Raw genomic sequence first — 18,482 nt, forward strand, 5'->3', positions numbered from 1 at the left:
CAGAGCAGAAACTATTCTGCGGCAGCTCTCTGCTCTGGCTAACAGAGGGGCCCCATGTCGTGAGGTCTATATACACTGTAATATGGCATATGGACCAGGGTTGTCCTAATGAACATTTATTAAAGCGTTGCAGGGTTTACGATAAACTTATGAATGGTGACTTTACAACTTTTTCTATAATCAAACACAAGGCACAAGTTAGTCCTGATCGGTCACATTGGCGTCATATTTTATATTTTTAAATATGAAATCCATACTAGGTGTTACAGACCCATTTTCTAACTAACCTTAACAGATTCCATTGACTTATAGGCTCCTGATCTTAGAGCAGCCTGCAGAATACAAAACAATTGGGCCCCAGCTGTTTAACCTTTGACCGCCGCGGTCCGTGACCACGGCAAGATCAAAGGGAACTCCCCTCTTTGATCACGTCACCGTTTTCCCTATAGATGGTACCCTCGTTCTCCCTATAGATGGGAACCACACCTATCAGTCATTCATGTAGATACATTATACATTTTTAAGATAGAAATACCCCTTTAATTTAAACATATTCCCTGTTATTAGTCATTTTAGTCTGGGAGAGGTTGACTGCAGAGTCCAATGAACACTACTGATAAGAAGTTCAGAACAACCCGTGCCCTTACGATCAATACCTTACCTATTTAAACTTTAGATATAACTGCACATCCAGGTACATGCCTATGTTAGAGGTGGGTGCTTCTACATATACATGTACTTACTGTACATACGCTTATATGGATTTGCCAATCTTTACGTATGCAGAGAGGCAGGGCAGATACGGGGTATATATCAGAATGCTGCACCCAGTCCAACCGTACCCTTTTCTTAAAATATCAGAACCCCCAAGACCTCCCCCACCTGTTATTGAATTATAGGGGGGGGGCATCTCAGCAAGGCACTGCCCCTCAACCCTCCAGTAGGTAAAAACACAAATAAACTTAGTTATGTTGTGAGCCAGTCCAAATGTAAAAGGGTTACAGTCTGCGCCCTGAAATTGTTTCGATAACCCCGCGTAGTATAGGGCCCGCTTCTATTTTGTCACACACACAGTGTCACTTTGTGTATAATAATATAGACGCGGGCACTAGAGCTTTGCGCGGTTCTGAGATCTACCCTCTCCTTTGGGATGTGTCATTCCATGAGTAACGGACATCTAAGCACAAACAAGGGAACCATCAGGTGGCATAATTCAGAAGAATAGATTGACAATACGTTCGGCGTCGCCACTTTAGGAAAGTACAGCATAAATGGCAGCATGAATTAGCCAATAATACAGACATAAACAAATATTGAAACATTTCACTTGAAAGAGTAAAGAATCTTAAAACAGCCCAAAATGAAATTCTTCCACATATTATAACACGATCCCTTCATTTATTTCCAGAGGATAAACAATGGGATTTCTCTGCTCGGTCACCTGGTTTTGTGAAATGCTGTAAACAAGCGCCGGATTATCAGAGTTTGTGAACGAATAGATGCCGGATTATACCAGTTTAGCTCCGGCAGAGCAGGCCTGAAGCTTCCCTACACACCTGTGCGCCCACACAAGGCTTCCCCACAGCCATGTTATCAATTACAGGACTCCATAGACTTTCCTCAGCAGCCCCTGGCACATCTATGCTGCGCTGACCAGTACAGGGTGTGCCACTCACAACATTAGACCACATACAGAGCATACCACCACACACAGAGCATACCGCCGTATACAAACGTCGTTTACCAGGGTGTCAGTTGTCTTCTGCCGCACGCCAGTGATAGTAACGGCCCCGCCGTGGCTCTCCCGGGAGGGCTCAGTGATGGCGGGTAGCTGACATGCCCGGCTGTGTCTCTGACGCGGGAGTGGATGAGGCTCACTGGATTCACACGACCCCTCCCTATCAGTTTCGTTTCCAGCTACCGTGGATTCTCTTCACTTTCGTCTTCCCGATCCCTCTTCCTCGTCCTCGACAAACGCCCGCCCTCTACCCGCCTCTAACACGTGTGCCGGTCACCCGGCCCAGTGCGGTGTTCCGGTCCTAGCGCTCCTCGTGGATCGATATGCGGTGGGTGGGGGGAATAGCAGAAGCGATTAAAAACAGAACGTTGTGTTTTTGTCATAATGCGAGACGGCCAAGATTTTACGACATTTTGTTGTTGTTGTTGTATTCTGTAGGTTTTCTTTTTTGTTCTATATAAATAAAAATTAACCATCATTGATGCATAAGGTGGCCCTAAAAGCATCAAGTGGCCCTAAATAAATTCACTAGCTGGCCCAAAGCATGTACGGGTCAGTATTGGCAGAAGCAAATTTGCCATGGATTTTCAAGGAAATCTGTGTCAGAAATCCACAGCTGAAACTTGAGGTCTGTCACGGATTTGCACGCAGATTCGCTCCAATTAAAGGGTTATTCCCAAATTGATAAATGTATCTAGGAAGCTCCCCCATGTAAAAATAAGAAGTTTTCTAATTACCTGTCCGTCGCCCAGCGATGTCGTTTTCTGTATCTAGGAAGCTCCCCCATGTAAAAATAAGAAGTTTTCTAATTACCTGTCCGTCGCCCAGCGATGTCGTTTTCTGTATCTAGGAAGCTCCCCCATGTAAAAATAAGAAGTTTTCTAATTACATGTCCGTCGTCCAGCGATGTCGTTTTCTTGATATTCTTGATTGAAGTTGCGGTCGGTCCCTCTTTGTATCTTACTCGTTGCCTAGGTTCCCGGCCACCGCTATTTACCTTTAGCGGTGGCCGCGCATGCGTAATGACATCCTCTGCGTCCTGAGCAGAGGATGTCATTTACTCGTGAACGCGCATCTCGGCGCATGCGCAGGAGATGCAGTGGAAGGCACCTGTCGCGTGGAGAAGTCTGCGCTCCGCTAAAGGTAAGTGTGTGTGTGTATATATATATATATATATATCTGTGTGTCTGTGTATATATGTGTGTGTTTATGTGTGTGTTTGTGTATATATGGGTGTGTTTGTGTATATGATTGTGTGTATGTTTGTGTGTGTTTTTGTATATGTGTGTTTGTGTATATGTGTGTTTGTGTATATATGTGTGTGTTTGTGTATATGTGTGTTTGTGTATATATGTGTGTGTTTGTGTATATATGGGTGTGTTTGTGTATATATGGGTGTGTTTGTGTATATGTATATGTGTGTGTTTGTGTATGTGTGTTTGTGTATATATGGGTGTGTTTGTGTACATGTGTTTGTGTATATGTTTGTGTGTATATGTGTGTTTTTTTGTGTTTGTGTGTTTGTGTATATATGGGTGTGTTTGTGCATGTGTATATGTTTGTGTGTTTTTGTATATGTGTGTGTGTGTGTGTTTGTTTGTGTATATATGGGTGTGTTTGTGTATATGTGGGTGTGTTTGTGTATATGTGGGTGTGTTTGTGTGTTTATGTGTTTGTGTATATTTGGGTGTTTGTGTACATGTGTTTGTGTATATGTTTGTGTGTGTGTTTGTATATGTGTGTGTTTGTATATGTGTGTTTGTGTATATATGGGTGTGTTTGTGTACATGTGTTTGTGTATATGTTTGTGTGTATATGTGTGTTTGTGTTTATGTGTGTGTTTGTGTATATATGGGTGTGTTTGTGCATATGTTTGTGTGTATATGTTTGTGTGTTTTTGTATATGTGTGTGTTTGTGTATGTGTGTGTGTGTGTTTGTGTATATATGGGTGTGTTTGTGTATATGTGGGTGTGTATGTGTTTATGTGTTTGTGTATATATGGGTGTTTGTGTACATGTGTATGTTTGTGTGTGTGTGTGTTTGTGTGTATGTGTTTGTGTGTGTTTGTGTAATATATGGGTGTGTGTTTATATGTGTTTGTGTATATGTTTGTGTGTGGTTGTTTGTGTGTGTGTGTAGGTGAGTATAAGTATCGGTATTGTTCACATTGATAACTTTTTTTTATGTTGTTGCAGATTTTGATGTACCGATTGGACTACATCTTCGATTCGTTGGACTACTGCGTAGATCTACGTTTTTTGCGAATTTTAATAAAATGGTTAACGAGTGTTTTGTTGGGGATTTCTTATTTCAATAAAAAAAAATTGTATTTGTGTTTTTTTTTCAAACTTTATTAGTGCCTAGATAATGGCAGTTGGCTGATTGACAGCGTCCATTATTAAGGTGGTACTTGGTGTTAGCCGGTGCAGAGGCTAGCACTAACCACCCATTATTACCCCGGTACCCACCACCACCAGGGGTGCCGGGAAGAGCTTGGTACGATCCGGTACCCGACCGTCTGTTGTGATGGTCGGGCACTGGGGCGGCCGCAGGCTGGTATTATGAGGCTGGGAAGGGCCAAAAATAGTGGACCTTCCCACCCTTGTAATGCTAGGCTGCTGCTGCTGTGTTGTATCGGGCTGGTTATAAAAATGGTTTTTTAAATTTAACAATAGACGGGTCCCCCACATTTTTAATAACCAGCCATATACAAGGCCGCAGCAGCCTGGCATTACATGGGTGGGAGGGGCCACTTGTTTAGTACATTCCCAGGCTAATAACACTGTGTTGTTTGTGGCTGGTTATGATAAATTGGGTGGAACCCCATGTCTTTTTAATAAAAATAATAAATAAATAATGTTAAAAAAAATGACATGGGGTCCCCCCCACTTTTATAACCAGCCAGATACAACACAGCAGCAGCAGCCTAGCATTACAAGGGTGGGAAGGTCCACTGTTTTTGGCCCTTCCCAGCCTCATAATACCAGCCTGCGGCCGCCCCAGAGCCCTACCATCACAACAGATGGTCGGGTACTGGATCGTACCTGGCTCTTCCCGGCACCCCTGGTGGTGGTGGGTACCGGGGTAATAATGGTGGTTAGTGTTAGCCTCTGCACCGGCTAACACTATGCCTCCCCTTAGTAATGGACGTTGTCACTCCGACAGCGGCCATTACTAAAGTGGTAGTAATAAAACTTGAAAAGAAAAGACAAAGATATAGATAAAATATTTTATTGAAATAAAGCACCCCCAACACAACCCTCATTAACCCCTTAAGGACGCAGCCTAGTTTTGGCCTTAAGGCTCAGAGCCCATTTTTCAAATCTGACATATTTCACTTTATGTGGTAATAACGTCGGAATGCTTAAACCTATCCAAGCGATTCTGAGATTGTTTTCTCGTGACACTTTGGGCTTCATGTTCGTGGTAAAATTTGGTCGATATATTCAGTGTTTAGTGGTGAAAAATTGCAAAATTTAGAGAAAATTTTGAAAAAATTGCATTTTTCAGAATTTAAATGCATCTGCTTGTAAAACAGACGGTTATACCACCCAAAATAGTTACTAGTTCACATTTCCCATATGTCTACTTTAGATTGGCATCGTTTTTTGAACATTCTTTTATTTTTCTTGGACGTTGCAAGGCTTAGAACATAAACAGCAATTTCTCATATTTTTAAGAAAATTTCAAAAGCCTTTTTTTTAAGGTACCTCTTGAGTTCTGAAGTGGCTTTGAGGGGCCTATGTATTAGAAACCCCCATAAAACACCCCATTTTAAAAACTAGACCCCTCAAAGTATTCAAAACAGCATTTAGAAAGTTTTTTAACCCTTCAGGCATTTCACAGGAATTAAAGCAATGTGGAGGTGAAATTTGCAAATTTCATTTTTCTGGCTGAATTTCAATATTATTCCATTTTTTTCTGTAACACAGAAGGTTTTACCAGAGAAAAACTACTAAATATGTATTGTCCAGATTCTGCAGTTTTTAGAAATGTCCCACATGTGGCTCTAGTGCGCTCGTGGACTAAAACACAAGCCCCAGAAGCAAAGAAGCACCTAGTGCATTTTGAGGCCTCTTTTTTTATTAGAATATATTTTAGGCAGCATGCCAGGTTTGAAGAGGTGTTGAGGTATGAAAGCAATGGAAACCCACCAGAAGTGACCCCATTTTGGAAACTAGACCCCTCAAGGAATTCATTTATGGTTGTTGTTATCATTTTGACCACACCGTTTTTTCACAGCACCTATTTGAATTAGGCTGTGAAATAAAAAAAATGATATTTTTTCCATTAAGATGTAATTTTTGTTCAAAATTTCTTACTTTCACAAGGAATAAAACACCCCATTTTGTTGCCCAATTTGTCCTTAGTGCGGCAATACCCCATTTGTGGTGATAAACTGCAGTTTGGGCCCATGGGAGGACTCAGAAGGAAAGGAGCGCTATGTGTTTGTTGGAGTCCAGATTTTGCTGGATTGGTTTTCGGGTTCCATGTCGCATTTGCAGAGCCCCAGAGGTATGAAAGCAATGGAAACCCACCAGAAGTGACCCCATTTTGGAAACTAGACCCCTCAAGGAATTCATTTATGGTTGTTGTTATCATTTTGACCACACCGTTTTTTCACAGCACCTATTTGAATTGGGCTGTGAAATTAAAAAAATGATATTTTTTCCATTAAGATGTAATTTTTGTTCAAAATTTCTTATTTTCACAAGGAATAAAACACCCCATTTTGTTGCCCAATTTGTCCTTAGTGCGGCAATACCCCATTTGTGGTGATAAACTGCCGTTTGGGCCCATGGGAGGACTCAGAAGGAAAGGAGCGCTATGTGTTTGTTGGAGTCCAGATTTTGCTGGATTGGTTTTCGGGTTCCATGTCGCATTTGCAGAGCCCCAGAGGTATGAAAGCAATGGAAACCCACCAGAAGTGACCCCATTTTGGAAACTAGACCCCTCAAGGAATTCATTTATGGTTGTTGTTATCATTTTGACCACACCGTTTTTTCACAGCACCTATTTGAATTGGGCTGTGAAATTAAAAAAATGATATTTTTCCCATTAAGATGTAATTTTTGTTCAAAATTTCTTACTTTCACAAGGAATAAAACACCCCATTTTGTTGCCCAATTTGTCCTTAGTGCGGCAATACCCCATTTGTGGTGATAAACTGCCGTTTGGGCCCATGGGAGGACTCAGAAGGAAAGGAGCGCTATGTGTTTGTTGGAGTCCAGATTTTGCTGGATTGGTTTTCGGGTTCCATGTCGCATTTGCAGAGCCCCAGAGGTATGAAAGCAATGGAAACCCACCAGAAGTGACCCCATTTTGGAAACTAGACCCCTCAAGGAATTCATTTATGGTTGTTGTTATCATTTTGACCACACCGTTTTTTCACAGCACCTATTTGAATTGGGCTGTGAAATTAAAAAAATGATATTTTTTCCATTAAGATGTAATTTTTGTTCAAAATTTCTTATTTTCACAAGGAATAAAACACCCCATTTTGTTGCCCAATTTGTCCTTAGTGCGGCAATACCCCATTTGTGGTGATAAACTGCCGTTTGGGCCCATGGGAGGACTCAGAAGGAAAGGAGCGCTATGTGTTTGTTGGAGTCCAGATTTTGCTGGATTGGTTTTCGGGTTCCATGTCGCATTTGCAGAGCCCCAGAGGTATGAAAGCAATGGAAACCCACCAGAAGTGACCCCATTTTGGAAACTAGACCCCTCAAGGAATTCATTTATGGTTGTTGTTATCATTTTGACCACACCGTTTTTTCACAGCACCTATTTGAATTGGGCTGTGAAATTAAAAAAATGATATTTTTCCCATTAAGATGTAATTTTTGTTCAAAATTTCTTACTTTCACAAGGAATAAAACACCCCATTTTGTTGCCCAATTTGTCCTTAGTGCGGCAATACCCCATTTGTGGTGATAAACTGCCGTTTGGGCCCATGGGAGGACTCAGAAGGAAAGGAGCGCTATGTGTTTGTTGGAGTCCAGATTTTGCTGGATTGGTTTTCGGGTTCCATGTCGCATTTGCAGAGCCCCAGAGGTATGAAAGCAATGGAAACCCACCAGAAGTGACCCCATTTTGGAAACTAGACCCCTCAAGGAATTCATTTATGGTTGTTGTTATCATTTTGACCACACCGTTTTTTCACAGCACCTATTTGAATTGGGCTGTGAAATTAAAAAAATGATATTTTTTCCATTAAGATGTAATTTTTGTTCAAAATTTCTTATTTTCACAAGGAATAAAACACCCCATTTTGTTGCCCAATTTGTCCTTAGTGCGGCAATACCCCATTTGTGGTGATAAACTGCCGTTTGGGCCCATGGGAGGACTCAGAAGGAAAGGAGCGCTATGTGTTTGTTGGAGTCCAGATTTTGCTGGATTGGTTTTCGGGTTCCATGTCGCATTTGCAGAGCCCCAGAGGTATGAAAGCAATGGAAACCCACCAGAAGTGACCCCATTTTGGAAACTAGACCCCTCAAGGAATTCATTTATGGTTGTTGTTATCATTTTGACCACACCGTTTTTTCACAGCACCTATTTGAATTGGGCTGTGAAATTAAAAAAATGATATTTTTTCCATTAAGATGTAATTTTTGTTCAAAATTTCTCATTTTCACAAGGAATAAAACACCCCATTTTGTTGCCCAATTTGTCCTTAGTGCGGCAATACCCCATTTGTGGTGATAAACTGCCGTTTGGGCCCATGGGAGGACTCAGAAGGAAAGGAGCGCTATGTGTTTGTTGGAGTCCAGATTTTGCTGGATTGGTTTTCGGGTTCCATGTCGCATTTGCAGAGCCCTAGAGGTATGAAAGCAATGGAAACCCACCAGAAGTGACCCCATTTTGGAAACTAGACCCCTCAAGGAATTCATTTATGGTTGTTGTTATCATTTTGACCACACCGTTTTTTCACAGCACCTATTTGAATTGGGCTGTGAAATTAAAAAAATGATATTTTTTCCATTAAGATGGAATTTTTGTTCAAAATTTCTTATTTTCACAAGGAATAAAACACCCCATTTTGTTGCCCAATTTGTCCTGAGTGCGGCAATACCCCATTTGTGGTGATAAACTGATGTTTGGGCCCATGGCAGGACTCAGAAGGAAAGGACCACCATTTGGCCTACTGGAGCTTTTCTTGTGCTAAGTCATGTATGCAGAAGCCCCTGAGGTACCAGTACAGTTGAAACCCCCGAGAAGTGACCCCATTTAAGAACTACACCCCTTAAGACATTCATCTAGTGGTGTAGTGAGCATTTTGACCCCACAGTTATTGTGTAAAAGGTAATGCGCAGCAGATGGTGCAAAGTGAGATTTGCAATTTCCTATACATATATGCCATTTCAGTGTCTGATATATTGTGCCCAGCATGTGCCACTGGAGACATACACCCCATAAATTGTAATGTGGGTTCTCCCGGGTACGGCAATATCCTACATGTGGCTGTTATTAGCTGCCTGGGCACACGACAGGGCTCAGAAGGGAAGGACCACCATTTAGCCTACTGGAGCTTTTCTGGTGCTAAGTCATGTAGGCAGAGCCCCTGAGGTACCAGTACAGTTGAAACCCCCAAGAAGTGAACCCATTTTAAAAACTACACCCCTTAAGACATTCATCTAGAGGTGTAGTGAGCATTTTGACCCCACAGTTATTGTGTAAAAGGTAATGCGCAGTAGATGTTGCAAAGTGAGATTTGCAATTTCCTATACATATATGCCATTTCAGTGTCCGATATATTGTGCCCAGCATGTGCCACTGGAGACATACACCCCATAAATTGTAATGTGGGTTCTCCCGGGTACGGCAATACCCTACATGTGTCTGTTATTAACTGCCTGGGCACACGACAGGGCTCAGAAGGGAAGGACCACCATTTAGCCTACTGGAGCTTTTCTGGTGCTAAGTCATGTAGGCAGAACCCCTGAGGTACCAGTACAGTTGAAACCCCCGAGAAGTGAACCCATTTTAAAAACTACACCCCTTAAGACATTCATCTAGAGTGTAGTGAGCATTTTGACCCCACAGTTATTGTGTAAAAGGTAATGCGCAGTAGATGGTGCAAAGTGAGATTTGCAATTTCCTATACATATATGCCATTTCAGTGTCCGATATATTGTGCCCAGCATGTGCCACCGGAGACATACACCCCATAAATTGTAATGTGGGTTCTCCCGGGTACGGCAATACCCTACATGTGGCTGTTATTTGCTGCTTGGGCACATGGCAGGGCTCAAAAGGGAAAGATGAGGGGGATAAGCTGTGCGCAGTGCATCAGGGTAAATTAAAAATCAAGGGATGTATGGTAAATTTTAAAACAATCTTTCATACAGAGCCCTGGTTTTTCGGGACACGTGTCGCATTGGTATGTTGTGTCCTTCCTTATCCCCCTCTTATAGCACACTTTGCACCTCTTTTGACTTTTTCCCTTCTTGCCAGTTTGGGGAACTTCTCCTGGAAAGTGTTGCCCTGGTACGATGCGTGTGGCCTCGCTTCCAGAAGTACTGGGTGCCCCTCCTTCCTGGTCGCCAAAAATTAGGTTCTTTATAACCACCTCTTGAAATTCCAGGAAAGTTCCCCTCTGGCCTGCACATCGACGTAGCACGTACGCATTGTACAATGCCATCTGTATGATGTGCACGGCCAGCTTCTTATACCACACCCTCGATTTCCGCATTGCGCTGTAGGGCTTCAGGATTTGATCTGACAAGTCCACCCCTCCCATGTACCTATTGTAGTCCAGGATGCAATCTGGTTTGGGGGTCTCTGTACTGGTACCTCGTACAGGTACATGGGTACTGGTGTGGCCGTGTATTGTTGTCAATACAAGGACATCTCTCTTGTCCTTGTACTTGACACACAATATGTTGCTACTAGAATGTGCCCTGCTCTCACCCCTTCTGAGTGTTTGCCCAAGCAGTGTTTTAGGGAGGCCTCTAAGATTTTTTCTAGCAGTGCCGCATGCCGCAGTCCTTCTGGAAGCGAGGCACTTGAAGAGTGGGACGCTGGTATAAAAATTATCCAGGTAGAGGTGGTAACCCTGGTCCAGCAGTGGGTGCACCAAATCCCACACAATTTTTGCGTTAATTCCCAGTAAGGGGGGGCATTCTGGGGGCTGAATACTGCTGTCCTTCCCTTCATATATCCTGAATTTATATGTATACCCTGATGCACTCTCGCACAGCTTATACAACTTCACGCCATACCTTGCCCTCTTACTTGGCAGGTACTGGCGGAATTGAAGCCTCCCTTTAAAATGTACCTGGGACTCATCAATGGAAATACACTTCTCGGGGGTGTATGCTTGGGCAAACCGGGCACTGATATGGTCTAATAAGGGTCTCAGTTTATATAAACGGTCAAAACTGGGGTCATCTCGGGGTGGGCACTGCTCATTATCGGCATAATGTAGGAAGCGAAGTATTGCCTCATAACGCATCCTGGACATGGCCATACGGTACATCGGGGTGTGGTATAGGATGTCCGTGCTCCAGTAGGTCCTAATGGATGGCTTTTTTAGAAGCCCCATGTTCAAGAGCAGTCCCCAGAACTTGCCCAACTCTGATGCGTCTACAGGAGTCCACCTCTGGGATTGGGCATAAAATGAGTTGGGGTTCTTGGTGATATACTGTTGGGCATATAAATTAGTCTGGGTGACCATTAGCTCTATAAAGTTATCAGTGAAGAAGAACTTGAAAAAGTCCATCTCACTGAACCCTGCCGTGTTAAATTTGATCCCTGGGCTGCCCGTGTACTCAGGGATTTGGGGTTCATAATGGTCTGGTGTGGGCGTCCAAATGGGGTCACTTCGCTCAGGGGTATCACTTGTTGTGGGGTCACTTCTCTCAGGGATTTCTACTATGGTGGTGGTCCTGGGGCGTCTCCTAGGGGGTCCCTCCTCTTCATCGCTGGATGAGGAGGTAGACAAATAAAATAGTGTATCGCCATCCGACGAGTCTGTGTCGGAGGCCAGAAATGCATACGCCTCTTCAGCAGTAAATGTCCGTTGGGACATGCTTGTTGTGCTAAGACAAAATTTATATACTGCAAAAAAATAAATCCCTAACTGGGAGCAATAGGATAGCACAATTAGCACAAATGCGTGTTTTGTTTTTAGAGAGCAAGTGGACTTCCCTGACACTAAAGCTAACTAGGGCGAGGGTTCCTAACACTAAACCTAACTAAATTTTATGTGGACTTCCCTAACGCTAAACCTAACTACGGCGACGATTCCCTGACACTAAACCTATCTAGATTATTTCAAGCTTCCCTGACACTAAACCTAACTACGGTGACGGGTGCCTGACACTAAACCTATCTAATTATTCCGAGCTTCCCTGACGCTAAACCTAACTACGGTGATGGATCCCTAACGCTAAGCCTATCTACGGTGACCGATTCCTGACGCTAAATTCCCTGACACTATACCTAACTACGCTTTTTGACGGTTCCCTGACACTAACTAACCCTAATACTAAACTAACCAGTTAAATTTTCAAAATTGGCTAAACTAACAATTTTTTTTTGTTTCTTTTTTTTCTTTTTATATTTTTTTTTTTGTTTTATATAGAAAAAAATGAAAAAAAAATCCCCAGGGACCAAGAAATGTGGTCCTGAAGACTGAAAAGTGGTCAGTGATAGGAGATCACTGACCAAAAAACGTGGGTAGAACTCAAAGAGGAAGGGAACAGGAGTGGGTAGTGGATGGGGTGGTGGGAAGCAAAAAAAACGTTGTTTTAGAAACTTTTTTTCACTTCTTTTCTCTCTGACTCTCTGCTCACAACCGATCTCAACGCCTCGCTAACTCCAACAGGGCGTTCAGGGCGGTTGCAGCAGGATGTGAGGTCAGAGAGAGGAAGTGACGAGAATGATCGCTGCTATTGGCTAGTTACTCACTGACTAGCCAATAGCGGCGATCGGCGAGGCGGGACCATAGTAAATGGTCCCGGCCCATTATGCTGTGATAGCCTGCTGTCAGAAACAGCAGCTATCACAGCTCATGAACGCGCCGAGCGCGCGCACCGCTGTGCTCAATGAGACCGATCGCTGATATTGGCTAGTTACTCACTGACTAGCCAATAGCGGCGATCGGCGAGGCGGGACCATAGTAAATGGTCCCGGCACATTATGCTGTGATAGCATGCTGTCAGAAACAGCAGCTTTCACAGCTCAGGAACGCCGGGCTCGAGCACTGCTGTGCTGAATGAGACCGATCGCTGCTATTGGCTAGTTACTCACTGACTAGCCAATAGCGGCGATCGGCGAGGCGGGACCATAGTAAATGGTCCCGTCCCATTATGCCGTGATAGCCTGCTGTCAGAAACAGCAGCTATCACAGCGCATGAACGCGCTGGGCGCGCGCACCGCTGTTCTAACTGCAAGACGTACTATTACGGCATGGAGCGCGAACGATAGAGCTGCCATGACGTAATAGTACGTCAAGGAGCGGGAAGGGGTTAACCATTTTATTGTAGAAAAAAAAAACGTAATCTACGTAGTCCTCGAAACCGACGTAGTCCAGACACCAAACCTGTAAAAAAAAAGATATAAAAAAAAGAAATAAAACATGTCGTAGGCTTAGTTTCACTTTCATGTGTGAGGCCTCATTTACACGAGCGTGTGCGTTTTGCGCACGCAAAAAAACGCAGCGTTTTGCGTGCGCAAAAGGCACTTGACAGCTCCGTGTGTCATCAGTGTATGATGCACGGCTGCGTGATTTTCGCGCAGCCGCCATCATAGAGATGAGGCTAGTCGACGTCAGTCACTGTCCAGGGTGCTGAAAGAGTTAACTGATCGGCAGTAACTCTTTCAGCACCCTCGACAGTGAATTCCGATCACAATATACAGCAACCTGTGAATAAAAAAAAGACGTTCAAACTTACCAAGAACTTCCTGCTTCCTCCAGTCCGGTCTCCCGGCCGTCGCCTTGGTGACGCGTCCCTCTCTTGACATCCGGCCCCACCTCCCAGGATGACGCGGCAGTCCATGTGACCGCTGCAGCCTGTGCTTGGCCTGTGATTGGCTGCAGCTGTCACTTGGACTGAATTGTCATCCCGGGAGGTCAGACTGGAGGAAGAAGCCGGGAGTTATCGGTAAGTCAGAACTTCTTTTTTTTTTTACACGTTCATGTATATTGTGATCGGAAGTCACTGTCCAGGGTGCTGAACCAGTTTAACTCTTTCAGCACCCTGGACAGTGACTGTCTCCTGACGTCGCGTACCAGAAATTTTTTTGCCGGGTTCGGTCAAAACGAGTTCGGCCGAACCCGGTGAAGTTCGGTTCGCTCATCCCTAAATTCTGACACTCCGTTTGGACGTTTGTAAACAGAAAAGCACGTGGTGCTTTTCTGTTTACATTCAGTTTGACAGCTCTTGCGCGAATCACGCAGTTCGCACGGAAGTGCTTCCGTGCGGCATGCGTGGTTTTCACGCACCCATTGACTTCAATGGGTGCGTGATGCGCGAAAAACGCACGATTATAGAACATGTCGTGAGTTTTACGCAACGCACTCGCGCTGTGCAAAATTCACGCATTGTCTGCACTGCCCCATAGAGTATAGGTGCGTACGACACGCGTGAAAAGCACGCGCGTCGCACGCGCGTATATTACGCTCGTGTAAATGAGGCCCAATACTGACTGTTATACCATGTATAGAAGCCTGCCGCCAAGTTGACTTAGATACAGGGCGCCAGCAGACAGTATCATACATGGCCATACAGACATATATACAAACAAACATACATACAAACATACATACATATATTATATACAAGCATGCACATATATACATGCAAACATACATACATGCAAACATACATACTAACATGCACATATATACATACATGACAACATATATACATGACAACTTACATACATACATACATGACAACATACATACATACATGCAAACATACATACTAACATGCACATATATACTAACATGCACATATATACATACATGCAAACATACATACAAGCAACCATACATACATACAAACAAACATACATGCACACATATACATGCCAACATACATGCCAACATACATACATGCAAACATACATACATACATGCACATATACACATACATGACAACACACATACATACATACATGACAACATACATGCCAACATACATGCAAACATACATACATGCACATATACACATACATACATGACAACATACATACATGCACATATACACATACATACATACATGACAACATACATACATGCAAACATACATACTAACATGCACATATATACTAACATGCAAATATATACATACATGCCAACATACATACATACACATACATACATACATACATACATACATACATGACAACATGCATACATACATACATACATGGCAACATGCATACATACATGCACATATACACATACATACATACATACATACATGCACATATACACATACATACATGCCAACATACATACATGCAAACGTACATACATACTAACATGCACATATATACTAACATGTACATATATATATACATGCAAACATACATGCCAACATACATACATACATGTACATATACACACACACATACATACATACATACATGACAACATACATACATGGCAACATGCATACATACATACATACATACATGCACATATACACATACATGACAACATACATAAATGCACATATACACACACATACATACATACATACATGGCAACATGCATACATACATACATACATACATGCACATATACACATACATACATACATGCCAACATACATACATGCCAACATACATACATGCAAACATACATACATGCACATATACACATACATACATAAATAGACTCACCTAAGACGTTCCCACCAAGATCTGAAAGGTCCCGTCACTTTTCTTCTAATGCTCCCATTCACAATAACAGAGCGGTGGGCGCAGATGACGTAATCACGTGTGCCTGATATGATTACGTCATCTGCGCCACAACGCATTGTCACTATGAATGCGAGCGGCGCCAAGAAGAAGGAAGATGGCAAGTGACGGGACCTTTCAGAGCTCCGTAGGAACGTCTTAGGTGAGTTTATTTTTTAAATATATTTTTTGTTGTTCGCCGGGTGCTGATGCAGCATCGGTGCGGCAGATACAAACATTACATGTAGCGACAGGGTGGGGGGGGGGGGAGTTGTTTGCCGAAACGGGGTGAATATACTGTAGTGTAGTGTAGTGTATTTGACATTCACGGTAAGTTCGTCTCAATCGGGCTTACCATGCCCGCTTGAGACGAACATTCTCCCGATGTTGCTAGAACTACAGTATCTAGCAACGTCGGGAACGCGCACACTGCAGAGCGGAGCGGCTTGATTGACATCGAGCCGCTCACGCCCCTTTTTAGAAAAGATAACCAGCACTTACTGAGTTATCAAGTGTAAAAAAAAGGTACTTAGGGAATTAATTTTGAAAACATTTTAACAGCAAATGTTTTAAAATTCATTTCTTGCTTAGAATGTCTAAAAAAAAAAAATTTGAGTCAACTTGGGAATAACCCTTTAAGTTCCATAAAGTAATCTGCTACTTTTCAACGGCCATTAAAATATGCGGCCATTTTTCTGTGTAGATTTTTGCTAGAGATGTGAATGGAATATAAAAAAAAACATTCACGTCATAGCGGATTTGTTGCGAAATCTCCGCATAAATCTGGAAAGATTCCGCAACGTGTGAACATGGCCTAACATGTCAACTGCCATACTAGGAATGACATTCAATCTCATACAACCAATAATGACTCTGCTAATGATATTTATGGCATCGAGACAATTAGAAATGGAATCGAAAAATTATAAGCCGTTTTCAGACCTTTCTTGGACATCATCAACAAATAGTATGTATTTGTGGGGCTCCAACTGCTGGAATCCAAAAATTGGCCAATTGTAGTCCCATTGGCAATAGGAAATCAGGCTTGGTATCGTCCTCTTGAAATTGACAGCTATAGAAAACCCAGAATACGCCTAAACCCTTCCCGTTCTTAGGCGTTTTTCACATGAACGTGTTTCTTGTCAGTCTGCTGTCCATGATCAGACTCGCCCATTAAAGTCTGTGGGTGCGTGAAAAGAAACAAACAGCACAAGGATGACATCCGTTTTTCACAGGTCAGTTGCTGAAGAAATACAGAATAAAAATGGGAGAAAAACAGATGAAATGCAGAAACCACACGGACGTAACACACAAGTTTTTTTGTGTACGCAAATCGGTCACAGTTGTGTGAATAAGGCCATAACATCGGTGAAATCAATGTTCTATGACCTAATCCCATCAATATTTTGCCATTTGACCCTAATCTGGCCAGTGTTCCAATATTTTTTGGTCCTCTGCAGGTGTTGTGTTGCAGCGGCACTGGTGTCCATGCGATACTGCACTTGATAGAGTAGGGACCCACTTTAAAGAGGTCGCCGTGAAGAAGCAAGTGGGCTCATACAGCTTGATCAAAATGTAAACTAAGAACCTCATGTTCATAAGTTTTTTTTTGCCGATCCGCAATAGATCAAGTCTAGCAAGTGGATGTGCGGTCCAGGTTTTCTTCTCTCCCCTTGTGACTATATATGGTCTTTCTTTTTTCTTTTTCCCCTGGTACCGGCACTCCACCCATTTGGCCCAGGTGGTTTTAAATAGCAGGAGTCTGCATAGGAGTTTCTGCCGATTTTGTTCTCAGTTTGGCCGCAGACACTACAAGGAAAGGTGAGCTTTTTCCATCTGTTCACTTTTCTTGGTGGTCAGTAGTGCTGTATCCGTGGCGGGATGTGGGGCAACGTGATGCAGAGCCAAGGTGGCTTAGACTGGCAGCATGGGTGTCGCTAGTCTTCTGGATTGCTCCCTGTGCAGGTGTTGTAGTGACACTGGTTGCCATGCAATACTGCACTTGATAGAGTAGGGACCCACTTTAACCCATTAAGGATGCAGCCTTGTATTGGACCTTAAAGAGACTCTGTCACCACATTATAAGTGCCCTAGCTCCTACATAATGAGATGGGTGCTATAATGTAGGTAACAGTGCTTTTTATTTAGAAAAACAATCTATTTTCTCCAAGTTGAGCGATTTTAGCTTTATGCTAATGACTTTCTTAATGCTCAACTGGGCGTGTTTTTTACTTTTGACCAAGTGGACGTTGTGGAGAGAAGTGTATGACGCTGACCAATCAGCGTCATACACTTCTCTCCATTGATATATTCAGCACATAGTGATCTTGCGTTGTTCACTATGTGCTGTTACATACACATACATTAACGTTACTGAAGTGTCTTGACAGTGAATAGACATCACCTCCAGCCAGGACGCAATGTCTAGTCACAATCCTGACACTTCAGTAACGTTTGTGTGGGACTTGCTGCACAGCAAGCGTGATCTCGCGAGATCACGCTGTAAATGACAGCTTACAGCGAGATCACGCTTGATGTGCTGTAAGCAGGGCCGGCCTTGGGCTACAGGGTGCCCTGTGCGGAATTGCCCTTTGGTGCCCCCCCCCCACTCTCTATCATTGTTATGTATTGTCGGCATTTGGTGCTTTTGTTTGTGCATTTGTCATGCCGAAAAAACGTGTAAAAAATGCTTGGTTTAAGCGTCCCATTGACATCAATGGAATAGCGCACTGTTAGTGCATACGACACGTTTTGTTTAAAAATGTGTCGCATGAGAAAAGTAGTCGGGTCAATTCTTTGGCACATAAAACGTGCCAAAATCGCACCAAATTT

At 43.0% G+C, this 18,482-nt stretch overlaps 1 protein-coding gene across 7 annotated transcripts in view; it reads right to left on the bottom strand.

The window, feature by feature from the left end:
• TDRD7 (tudor domain containing 7) overlaps nucleotides 1-2,751 on the bottom strand; it is a 99,721-nt gene extending 96,970 nt beyond the window's left edge. For 2 of the 7 annotated variants that reach the window (XM_075825637.1, XM_075825634.1), the window contains exon 1: nucleotides 2,628-2,751. The gene's annotated coding sequence lies outside the window, so the exon portion shown is untranslated. The other 5 variants (XM_075825638.1, XM_075825636.1, XM_075825635.1 and 2 more) reach the window with 5 other exon arrangements.
• Between the last annotated feature and the right edge of the window lie 15,731 nt (nucleotides 2,752-18,482).

Source organism: Rhinoderma darwinii, chromosome 1 (assembly GCF_050947455.1).
Source record: "Rhinoderma darwinii isolate aRhiDar2 chromosome 1, aRhiDar2.hap1, whole genome shotgun sequence".
NCBI lineage: Eukaryota > Metazoa > Chordata > Amphibia > Anura > Rhinodermatidae > Rhinoderma > Rhinoderma darwinii.